Source organism: Phyllobates terribilis, unplaced genomic scaffold, assembly GCF_046119375.1.
Source record: "Phyllobates terribilis strain yellow unplaced genomic scaffold, ASM4611937v1 Scaffold_2__4_contigs__length_985480577, whole genome shotgun sequence".
In the NCBI taxonomy this organism is placed as follows: Eukaryota; Metazoa; Chordata; class Amphibia; order Anura; family Dendrobatidae; genus Phyllobates; species Phyllobates terribilis.
The window spans coordinates 484,243,767-484,256,403 of record NW_027362762.1 but is presented as its reverse complement, the minus strand read 5'-3'; positions in this window follow the sequence as shown (position 1 = coordinate 484,256,403).

Here is a 12,637-nt window from a genome sequence, read left to right as displayed (position 1 = left end):
GTATTTCACAGCAAGATCATTTTTCTGCATGATAATGCACCATCTCATGCTGCACATAAAACATCTGCATCTCTGGCTGATATGGGCATAAAAGGGGACAAACTTATGGTGTGACCCCCATGCTCCCCTGACCTCTACCCCATTCAGAACCTTTGGAGCATCATTAAAAGGAGTGTCTATGATGGCGGGAGGCAGTTCACATCTAAGCAACAGCTCTGGGAGGGTATTCTGTCCTCATGCAAAACAATTGAAGCAGAAACCATCCAAAACCTGACAAATTCAATGGACGAGAGAGTTCAGAAGCTCCTTTCGAACAAGGGGTCCTATGTGAAAATGTAACATCACCTAGAATAAAGTTTTGAGTTGAAACCTGTTTGATTTCAGTTTCTAACAACCTGCTAATGCTTATAATTTCAAAAATGACCATTTTTTTGGTCTTTATTAAAATGAAAAGGTTGATCGAAAAGTTTGGGGGATCTAAGAGTGTGGCAACCCAGTAGTCATGATTACTTCGAATTCTGACAATATGAGGGTCATGCTGCAGGTAGTGCAGCAAGAAGGCACTTATGTGTCTTGCGCATCTCGGAGCCCCAAAATTATTTTCCGGGCTAGATGCAGCTAAAAATTATTTTTAATTTTAAATCTGGTGAAGCTTATTATAGATGGCCTAATAGGATCAGTGCTGCACACTGCTACAAAGCCCAAATTATTTTCCAGTCAAGATACAGATAAACATGATTAGTAATTTGAAAGCCTAAAACGGTTGGTAGGGTGATTTTAAAAAATCATCAAGCTTTTACTCTCCCCAGGATGACACAGGGGTAGAAAAGTCGTTTCGGATCCATGATTTGTTCATCTTTATGAACGTGAGTCTGTCTACATTATCAGTGGAGAGCCGCGTGCGCTTATCTGTCAGCACACCACCAGCAGCGCTGAACACACGTTCAGACAGAACGCTGGCTGCGGGGCATGACAAGATCTCCAAGGCGTAAGTGGCTAGCTCCGGCCATTTATCGAGATTGGAAGCCCAAAAAGAGCAAGGGTCCAGTGACACAGTCGTGGCTTCAATGTTTACTTGGAGATACTCCTGTACCATCGTCTCTAGGCGTTGACTATGTGTCAGACTTCTTGTCTCCTGTGGCCTTGCAAAGGATGGGCTAAAAAAGTGGTGAAATGATTCCGCAAAATTGATGTTACCAGCAGATACTGTGGTTCTGTTACGGTTTGAGTGCTGAACACTTGACGGTCCCACGGTTGGCAAGTTGGAACTGTGAGATTCACTACGTGCACCACTGGTATTTTGTGGAAAAGCACATGTAAGATTCTGCAACAGTCTCTGCTGATACTCCTGCATGCGTGCATCCCTTTCTATGGCAGGAATAATTTCTGCAAATTTACTTTTGTACCGGGGATCTAACAGTGTGGCAACCCAGTAGTCAGAATTATTTCTAATTCTCACAATTCGAGGGTCATGTTGCAGGTAGTGCAGCAAGAAGGCACTCATGTGTGTTGCGCATCCAGGAGCACCAAGTCCCTGTTGTGTTGGTGGCGAGGTAGCAATCATGCTTCCTTCCTCTGTCCTCTCCCCCCAACCTCGCACAACAGAAATGTGATCAAGGTCTCCCTCATCTGATGAGTCTTCCATCAGTTCGTCCTCCACTTCTTCCTGGGCTCCTGCACCTTCCTCACTAGTTTGGCTGCTACCATGCGCCCTGGTAAAATCATCTCCCCCACCCTCACATGCCTGCCGCCTTGGTGCTGCCGACCGTCTGGACCTTGCAGATGTTAGCCCTTCCGCATACAACTCCTCCTCCTCTACTTCCTCCACCTCCTCTTGTGCCACCACCTGACTCCGAATTCTGTTTAACATGTGCTCCAGCATGTAAATCACCGGAATAGTCATGCTGATAATGGCATCGTCAGCACTAAACATCTTCGTCGCCATTTCAAAACTGTGCAGAAGGGTGCATAGGTCCCTGATCTGAGACCACTCCTCCAGCGTGATTTGCCCCACCTCTGAATCTCGTTGGCCCAGGCTATACGTCAGAACGTATTGCACCAGGGCTTGTCGGTGCTGCCACAGTCGCTGCAACATGTGCAGAGTTGAATTCCACCGGGTAGGCACATCGCATTTTAGCCGGTGAAGTGGCAGGCCCAACGACTTCTGTAGAGATGTAAGTCGCTGAGCTGCGGGATGCGAACGGCGGAAGTGAGCACACAGCGACCGTGCCCTCTGCAGAAGGCCATCTAGTCTGGGATAGTGGGCTAAAAATTGCTGGACAACCAGGTTCAACACGTGAGCCATACAAGGCACGTGTGTGACATTGCCCCGGCGAAGGGCCGCACCCAGGTTTGCAGCATTGTCGCACACGGCCTTCCCTGGTTTCAGGTCCAGTGGAGACAACCATTCATGAAATTGGTTCTCCAGAGCTGACCACAACTCCTCAGCTGTGTGACTCACATTTCCCAGACATTTCAATGTAAAAACCGCCTGATGACGGTGAGCCCTACTGCCAGCTTAGTAAGGAGGTGTGCAGGATCCCTTCTGCGCAGTTAGAAAGCTTGTGGCATGACCAGACAGGCTTTGGGTGCAGGTGGAAGACCGAGAGGAGGTTGAGGAGGCAGAAGCAGTGGAGGAAAAATGACATAAAGAGGATTGACGCACAACTCGTGGGGACGGCAAGACTTGGACAGCAGCCCCTTGTCCTGCTGTCACCATAGTTACCCAGTGCCCAGTCAGCGACATGTAACGCCCCTGTCCATGCCTACTCATCCAAGTGTCTGTGGTGAAATGCACCCTGTCACACACAGAGTTTCTCAAAGAAGCGGTGATGTTGTGTGCGACATGCTGGTGGAGCGCAGGCACACCTTTCTTTGAGAAGTAGTGCCGACTGGGCATCTGGTACTGGGGCACTGCGACGGACATAAGGTCTCGAAAATCCTCTGTGTCCACCAGGCGGAAAGGCAGCATTTCTGTAGCCAAGAGCTTGCAGATGGTGAAATTCAACCTCTTAGCTTTCTCATGGCTAGGAGGAAATGGTCTTTTACTTGTCCACATCTGAGGGACCGAGGGCTGGCTATTGTGCTTAGACGGGGTTGATAAGGGTGTCCCCGGCAAACTGCCGGTCTGTGAGGAAGATGCAGGCGGACATGTTAGGTTGCCTTGATCCAAAGGTGGTGCTATCGATGTCGGACAGCGCTCAAGACCAGCTGGTGTTACCACCTCCAAAGAAAATGATGACCTGCCAATCACGCTGGCTGTTGCGGGTAAAGAGGTGGCAGGTCTGCGCCCCAAAACAGGTGTGACTGCTGTCCCCCCAGTCACAGAGGATGAAGAGGCCGCGGATGCACAAGATATGGCAGACGGTGGTTGGCCCGGCCGGCTAGACCGCATTGTAGCACACTGAGCTTCCCACTGCAACTTATGCTTCATGTCCATGTGCCGGTTCATGCATGAAGTACTCAAACTATGTATTTTTTGGCCTCTACTTAGCTTTTGCTGACAAATGTTACAGATAACACGAGTTGGGTCATCTTTATCGATCTGAAAAAATGCCCAGGCTATGCAAGGCTTAGCACCCATGCGACCTGAAGAGCCACCACGACTTGTGGTGAGAGGCAGAGTTGTGTTTGAGGATGCAGTTGTTGACGTGCTTCCAGTACTACGTCTCTGTCCAGGAAGGCGCAACCTGACCTCGTCGTCACTAGCATCTTCCTCCACCTCCTCTGCTGACCTCATCTCTTGGCTGACTGTGGGTTGACAGTAAGTGGGATCTCCGACCTCATCATCATCACCCTGTGCGTTATCACACCCGTCGTCCTCAGAGCCAACCTGTTCCTGCCCTGACAAAAAACTAAAGTTGTCGCTCCAATCAGGTATTTGAGTCTTATCATCGTCTTCCTCATTGTCTCCACCAACAGGAGTTACAGTTTGGGACCGAGGGTCTACATTATGGTCAGAACCTTCTGCGTCTGGTCCTGGATCCGACTCATAAAGATTCTGGGCATCAGTGCAGATCATTTCCTCGTCTGGATTCACAGAAGCGCTGGAGTCGACCTCTGATTCCCAGGCTATAGTATGAGTAAACAGCTCTGCAGACTCAACCATCTGTTCTACCTCATACTCAGACGGGCAGCTGGAGATTTGGGAGCTGTGAGGAAGCAAGTGCGATTTGGGTGACACCTTTGAGGACTGGAGTATTTGTGATGTTGAAGTTGATGTGGAGGAGAGCCCACTTAAAGGAGCACTTGATATCCGTTGAAGCACCTGCTGTTTTTGTGCCTCATCTGGAATTTGTAGCGATTGGCGTGGCCGTACGAAAGGGATCTTATCACATTGTCCGCTAAAAGAAGTAGACATTTTAGTTTGGCTGGAAGATGGTCTTTCTTCTGCACCTACCCCACGGACACAACCTTTTTTCCCCTTCCCAACACGCCTATTCCCCTTTCCACCAGCAGCAGGCCTTTTTCCACTCATTTTGGTGGTTAACTAATTCACAACTCTGGAGTTGTTTGCACAAAAAAACAATGGATGGTAACCGAGCAGAGCTGAGTGGCCAAACTGTGGTATTAGGCCAAAACTATTGGCTGGGTTAGATGCAGAAAAAAATTATTTTTAATTTGCAACCTGATGGAGGTCAGTATAGATGGACTAATAGACCAAGTCCCACACACCGCTAGAAGCCCAAATATTTTTTCAGAGCTAGATGCAGAAAATTTTTTTATTCAATTTGCAACCTGATGGAGGTCAGTATAGATGGACTAATAGACCAAGTCCCACACACTGCTAGAAGCCCAAATATTTTTTCAGAGCTAGATGCAGAAAAAAATTATTTTTAATTTGCAACCTGATGGAGGTCAGTATAGATGGACTAATAGACCAAGTCCCACACACCGCTAGAAGCCCAAATATTTTTTCAGAGCTAGATGCAGAAAAAAATTATATTCAATTTGCAACCTGCTGGACGTCAGTATAGAAGGACTAATAGAACAAGTCCCACACACTGCTAGAAGCCCAAATATTTTTTCAGAGCTAAATGAAGAAAAAAATTATTTTTAATTTGCAACGTGATGGAGGTCAGTATAGATGGACTAATAGACCAAGTCCCACACACTGCTAGAAGCCCAAATATTTTTTCAGAGCTAGATGCAGAAAAAAATTATTTTTAATTTGCAACCTGATGGAGGTCAGTATAGATGGACTAATAGACCAAGTCCCACACACCGCTAGAAGCCCAAATATTTTTTCAGAGCTAGATGCAGAAAATTTTTTTATTCAATTTGCAACCTGATGGAGGTCAGTATAGATGGACTAATAGACCAAGTCCCACACACTGCTAGAAGCCCAAATATTTTTTCAGAGCTAGATGCAGAAAAAAATTATTTTTAATTTGCAACCTGATGGAGGTCAGTATAGATGGACTAATAGACCAAGTCCCACACACTGCTAGAAGCCCAAATATTTTTTCAGAGCTAGATGCAGAAAAAAATTATTTTTAATTTGCAACCTGATGGAGGTCAGTATAGATGGACTAATAGAACAAGTCCCACACGCTGCTAGAAGCCCAAATATTTTTTCAGAGATAAATGAAGAAAAAAATTATTTTTAATTTGCAACCTGATGGAGGTCAGTATAGATGGACTAATAGACCAAGTCCCACACACTGCTAGAAGCCCAAATATTTTTTCAGAGCTAGATGCAGAAAAAAATTATTTTTAATTTGCAACCTGATGGAGGTCAGTATAGATGGACTAATAGACCAAGTCCCACACACCGCTAGAAGCCCAAATATTTTTTCAGAGCTAGATGCAGAAAAAAATTATATTCAATTTGCAACCTGCTGGAGGTCAGTATAGAAGGACTAATAGAACAAGTCCCACACACTGCTAGAAGCCCAAATATTTTTTCAGAGCTAAATGAAGAAAAAAAATATTTTTAATTTGCAACCTGATGGAGGTCAGTATAGATGGACTAATAGACCAAGTCCCACACACTGCTAGAAGCCCAAATATTTTTTCAGAGCTAGATGCAGAAAAAAATTATATTCAGTTTGCAACCTGATGGAGGTCAGTATAGATGGACTAATAGAATGATGCTATGCCCAAAAGATTTTACTTCACTAGGTGCAGTAAAAAAATTGGTATTCTATACACAGGTGGTATATCTTGCAACACAGATAGGCTACTCCACTGACTAACACACTCTGCAATAGGCCAAAAAGGATTAGCTTTGCTAGATTCAGCCAAATGCTGTGAAAAAAACTTGCACAGCACTGGCACAGACCTGCCTGGCAAAAACTGATAGGAACTGATGTAACCTAGTCCTGAAAAGGACTCCAATTACAATTAGTCTTTACTCCCACAATCTATCTATTTAAGAGCACAGACCTGCCTGATAAAAGTCATAGGAAATGCTGTAACCTAGTCCTTAAAAGGACTGCAATCACAACTATTCCCTACTCCCAAGCTATCTGTATATTTGTGCGAAAATTGGCTTGAAATTAACAAGGTATAGCGCACACAGCAACAGCGGTGCCGTCTAACACGCAGCTGCAGCAGTGAGAAAATGGTGGCGACGGGGAAAATGGCTTGGTCTTATAGGGCAAGGACATGTGACATACACTGCCAATCACACATGCCCTTGCTTGTGTGAAAAAAAGCACTTCGCTCCGTGTGTGCGCTGCTGATAGGCTGACAGATTGCACCTCCCCACTGCAAATGCGGGAAAGAGAAAAAAAAATGGAGATCTTCATTGTTCCTGCAGAGATCCATCCCCTGCCCCTCCCCCCGCCCCGCTGTACACTCAAACTGCGTATTAACATTAATTTTCATCATTACTGAGAAAAAATCCAGTTATGATTTTGGTGCACGAACAGTTATCGAACATAACCTCGAACAGCCGAATTTTTCTCAAATTGTTCGTGTTCGCCGACCGGCTCGAACACCGCCCAAAACAGCTCGAATTTGAGATTGGCGAACAGTTCGAGTAGAACAACGCTCATCTCTACTTTTAACCTGACGTAATTGCCTGTAGGAAAGAGTCCTCAATTTGCCCTTATCAGCACGCACACGTGTGTACTGTGAATCAGCTACATACTTCTTGATTGCCAAGACACTTCATCCTGATCATCGCACAATGTTGATTGTAGTCATGCCTTGACCTAAACACTCCACAATTTGTTGCTTCTCAGCAACCGACACATCCTTTTTCTTTCCCATTTTGGCAGAAAATGTAGGCTGCTTAATAATGTGAGAGAGCCTTCTTAAGTAGTCTTGCCTTTCATTGGACACACCTGCCAAACTAATTAGCACAGGTGTCTGCAATTGCTTACAGTGATATAAAGAGCCCTGACACACATCACCATCAATGAGTTTAACTGACAAACAAACAAATTCTTCCCTTATCACTCCTAAACACTTTTTGCATAATAATTTGGAACGCAGTGTACATGTGCTTTTCCACAAAACACCAGTGGTTCACGTAGTGAATCTTACAGTTCTAACTTGCCAACCGTGGTCTGTATGGAATTGTTCAATAAAGGGCCCAAAATTAAGAAAACATAGATGGGAGAGGTCTCTATGAATAGGAATTCCTAAGTATTTGATACCCTGTGAGGGCCAGGCAAAGGGAAAGTTGGACTGGATGGAATCCTATATGGATTTGGGGAGGGAGACATCGAGGGCCTCAGACTTCGCTGCATTGATTTTAAAATGTTACCATGTAACAAAGTGATCTATTTCAGCCATAACAGCAGGGATGGATATATGTGATTGAGTGATATATACTAGGACATCATCAGCAAATAGAGAGCACTTGTACTCGGTGCCTCCCACCTCAATCCACCTAATATTGGGGTTATGGCGAATTGATGAGAGCAGGTGCTCCGTCACTAGGATGTATAAGAGAGGGGACAGAGGACATCCCTGCCTTGTCCCATTGGTGATTGTGAAAGGTGATGAAAATGTTCTGACGCACCCCCTGGGCCTTGGGACACCCGGAGCCGGACCCTTTTTGGTGGATGCTGGTGGTTGTAGTCTTCGTGGCGGCGACCCGGTTCCGTGGCTCAGGGCGGTCAAACCAGTGGAGGAACTATTTATGTGGTTTTGATGTTTAAATGTCCGACTACGCCACCCGTGGATTGCGGTCAGAGTGAACCGCCGCTACAGGGCAGACCGCTGAGGCTGGTGTTGTGGGTGCAGCAGAGCGTAGCATAACTCCCCACGGGAGGAGTATAGCCTCAGGGCAGTGTATGCGGAGGATGGGGGTGATGGTGCAGGGCAGCAGCAGTAACGACACGGAGTCAGTGATGCAGTCCAGGGCCTTTACTCACAGTTCTTATTATCCAGACCACGTCTGCAGGTAACGGCTGCCCACATCGTACTGTGCTCACCAGGTGAGGGGCTCAGACAACTCCCAGATAACTTTGGAGCACTTCACAGGACCCCCTTTGTCTGTCCTTTGTCTGGCCTTTCTTACCAACACTTCTGTCCGGCTGCCTCGGGCCTCCTCTTGGTAAACTTGGCGCCAGTTTCCCTGACCCTATGTGGTGCTTTCCTAGCGGGTGTAGCGAGGGGCTGCGCCACATAAAATGTCAGAGCCTCCGGTTTCTAGCTGAGGGTCGTTTCCTGCCTCCACTAGTTCGGGGACCGGTCTCCCCCTTTGGCCTGACCCCTCCACGCAGGTGGATTCGGGAGTGCGGTGGCGACTCGCCCGTCCGCACCCCTGGGATCCCTTCATTCCTCGTTCCTGGAGCCTTCTCCGCTCCTCTTCCTTCCTTCTCCCTCTTCCAGGCCTGGGCCTCTGTTACTAGGCCCGCCTCCGGAGCAGAGCTCATGCAGAGCCCCTGCTCCCTGCCACATCTGCTCAGACTTCTCTGCACTGAACTAAGATGGTGTCCACCTTTTATACTCCCTTCTCAATGCACCCAGGAACTGCTTCCTCCCTGCTCCTGCACTACAGGGTTCCCCTTCCTCAGTGTTCCCTCCCCCCACTCCAGCAAGGGACAGGGATTGTCGTGCCCATCTCAGGGGCATATTGGTCGCCCTGCCCCACGGCAATGTGGTGTAATGCATGCAGGTGTCGGGTCCTGATCCACACTCCATCCTTACCTGAGAGTGAGATATCACACCTCTGGGTGAGGTGCAATACGTCTGTAGCAACCAAGCCCTCAGGGTGCTACAGTTCCATTTATCTTCAGCCTAGGTGACGTATTGCGATACAGGGCCGTGATTTTGGCTATAAAAGGGTCCCCTAGACCCCTACCCCAAGCTTTTTAAGAGAATCATATATGGCATGCCAGGAGACTCTATGGAATGTTTTCTCAGCATCCAACGAGAGTATCTAATTACAAATTTTTAACTGCATCTAGCCCAGGAAATACTTTGTGCCTAGTAGCAGTGTCTGCTAGTCAGCGGATTATCCCGGCTGTTAAGCAAGCTACACCACCTGTAGTTTAGACACTTAATTTTTTCAAAGGAAATGCTTCGGGACCATGGGATACTTAGTGAAGAGCATCAGGAGGCACCCCAAGGCATAGGGGCTGGGACTGGCAGTAGGATGCCTTGCAGTGGACAGCCGAGCTCGATCCTTATAAAAGCTTTTTAACTGCAGCAGCTTTAGTGGACGCTACTGGAGCTGGAATTACCGCGGCTGCTGGCATGAGACTTGCCCTCCAATAGATCCTTGTAAATGGATTTAAAGTGTATTCATTCAAATTAGAGAGACAATTTAAATTAAAAAGCTTAGAGCTGCCTCCACCACAGGGGGGCTCGCTCGACCCACCAGCGGACAGGCACCAGTATTGGGAGAGGGGGGCTGGCCATCAGGGTTCACCGCGGCTCTGGCACAAACCCGGCGACACGGAGGTGGCACGGGCAGGAGCGGACTGGCCGTCTCGGCTTCTCACTTTTTGGATTTTAGAAGGGCATGACATACCTATATCTGTGTCTCCCCCTCCTTTTACTCCTCCACCTCTTTTATTTTCGCATGACTATATGTACTTGTCACTTTTCCATGTGTTAGTTATGTCTTCTGAGCAGTTTGTCAGCTTTTGGACACCTTTGAAGGTGTTTTCTATGTGTTTCTATGTGTTTTTGTTTGCCTGCCATTGGTTTTAACGGTGTTCGAAGGTGTTCGACGAACAGTTCGACGAACCGAACCGAACTCGAACACTACGGGGGTGGCTCAACACTACTCACTGCACATGTTTGGCCGCTACTACTAAAGAACAATGATGATTGATGCCATCGGCAACAAGCAATTTACCATAAAATATTGAACTAATTTTATCATAAAGTTTTTTGCAAAGTTGCTTTTTTTTCACAAGAACGATGCAAATATATCCATTGAAGAAAATGGATTAACCCTTTAAACTGGCTAGAGATATGAGAAATGTATTAGCAAGCCGCTGACAGATCTAACTAAATCTGGTGAGTACTGCTGACAATGTAATGTCTCTGGCAGTATCTTACCTACCGCATGAACAAAAGGATAAGGCTTTTGAGTTTGTACTGCTTGATTCTTATCTACCTCAATATTATCTGTCCGAGAAGTGTCAATGCCTTAATACACAATCGATTGGCAAGTTCAGCTAAATGTAATTTAATTGGAGGGCCTAAATCTGCCAATGAGCTGCAGAAAAATATCTCGTGTCTATGGTCAACTTTAGTTAATAATGATGAAACCTGCATTAAGGTGATCATACACCTTCAATAGCTGTAGACTGACAGCTTTTCTTAAGAATTTCTCCATACACACTTGATTTGGCAAAGTGTTTTCAATGTCGACAGGTGAATATGATACCACCCTAAACATCAGATGGTTGCTTATGTATCTTAAGAAAAAAGGGTTTGCCAGGTTGAAATTCATGATGTCTAATCTCTTTTTTCCTTGCCACTTGCAGAAAGAATATCGACTATTTGTTTCATACACATCAAATGTTTGGCCAGTCTCACCAAAATTTATGTAAGTCTAATGTGTATAGCTACCATAGTAATCTTTATCATGTAATAAATTGAGCTTGTAAACTGTTTTGAGATTTGAAACTGTTATCACAACCTTAGACTCTGCTATAATGGTAGAGACTGGGTATTATCATACACAAATTAGTAAGTCAACTTTACCGTCATTGTTGGGTCTGGCCAACCTTCCTCTAATATGTATACTGGAAGAAACATGTCTGTTCCTCTTCAGATCATATGTGAAGGCAGCAGAACAGTGGTTGCTGTTTGGCTGCAGTGTTCAGACGACATTCCAACCCTACCTCACCCATCACTGGATATTGAGGACAGAATATACAATACCGAGAGCATAGGTCTGGTGCTAGTCCTGGATGTAAGTATAGTATTTCTTTTTTATATTACACCACTCTGGATAGAAAAATTTGACTTTTAAAGTATTGTACAACCACTTAAACTGAATGTTTTTCTGTCTGACTTTTCTTTTGCCTTTGCAACATGAAGTTAGGTACGATTTTGAATAAGTCTTCCAAATCTTGACCGTTTATTAGGCTCCTCAACAGAAGCAGTCTACATTTCAATTATACTATCCTTTTTATCAGTTTCCTTCATGTTAATACACATTTGTAACCTTAGGTAAATCTGTATTTAGGATATATGCATTAGAAACCTAGGAAGTACACTGAAACAATAACAAATGGGATCAATTTTTTCAATATTGTTACATATATCCTAAACTGTTTTTCCAATGAAAGTATAAAAAAGATATATGAATCTGACATTCCAAAATTGTTTGGTAGGAAGTTTGAAACAAAACAAGGGGTGCTTTGTCTCCAGTCCTGATGGAGAAGTGGTTGCACACCCTCATTTCTGTTTTTTGTGTATACTATACAGTAACAGAATTTGAACGTCTATTCATGCAATGGGAATTAGGGAGACCCATATTGAGGATACATTTTTAAAAGTGTTAAAGTTATTAGTTGACCAGCAACTATTTGCCTTGACTCTCCTAAGCATGCATGCAACATCTGCCAGTGGTGGAAAATATACAGTACAGACCAAAAGTTTGGACACACCTTCTCATTTAAAGATTTTTCTGTATTTTCATGACTATGAAAATTGTACATTCACACTGAAGGCATCAAAACTATGAATTAACACATGTGGAATTATATACTTAATAAAAAAGTGTGAAACAACTAAAAATATGTCTTATATTCTAGGTTCGTCAAAGTAGCCACCTTTTGCTTTGATGACTGCTTTGCACACTCTTGGCATTCTCTTGATGAGCTTCAAGTGGTAGTCACCGGAAATGGTCTTCCAACAATCTTGAAGAAGTTCCCAGAGATGCTTAGCACTTGTTGGCCCTTTTGCCTTCACTCTGCGGTCCAGCTCACCCAAAACCATCTTGATTGGGTTCAGGTCTGGAGACTGTGGAGGCCAGGTCATCTGGCGTAGCACCCCATCACTCTCCTTCTTGGTCAAATAGCCCTTACACAGCCTGGAGATGTGTTTGGGGTCATTGTCCTGTAGAAAAATAATTGATGGTCCAACTTAACGCAAACCGGATGGAATAGCATGCCGCTGCAAGATGCTGTGGTAGCCATGCTGGTTCAGTATGCCTTCAATTTTGAATAAATCCCCAACAGTGTCACCAGCAAAGCACCCCCACACCATCACA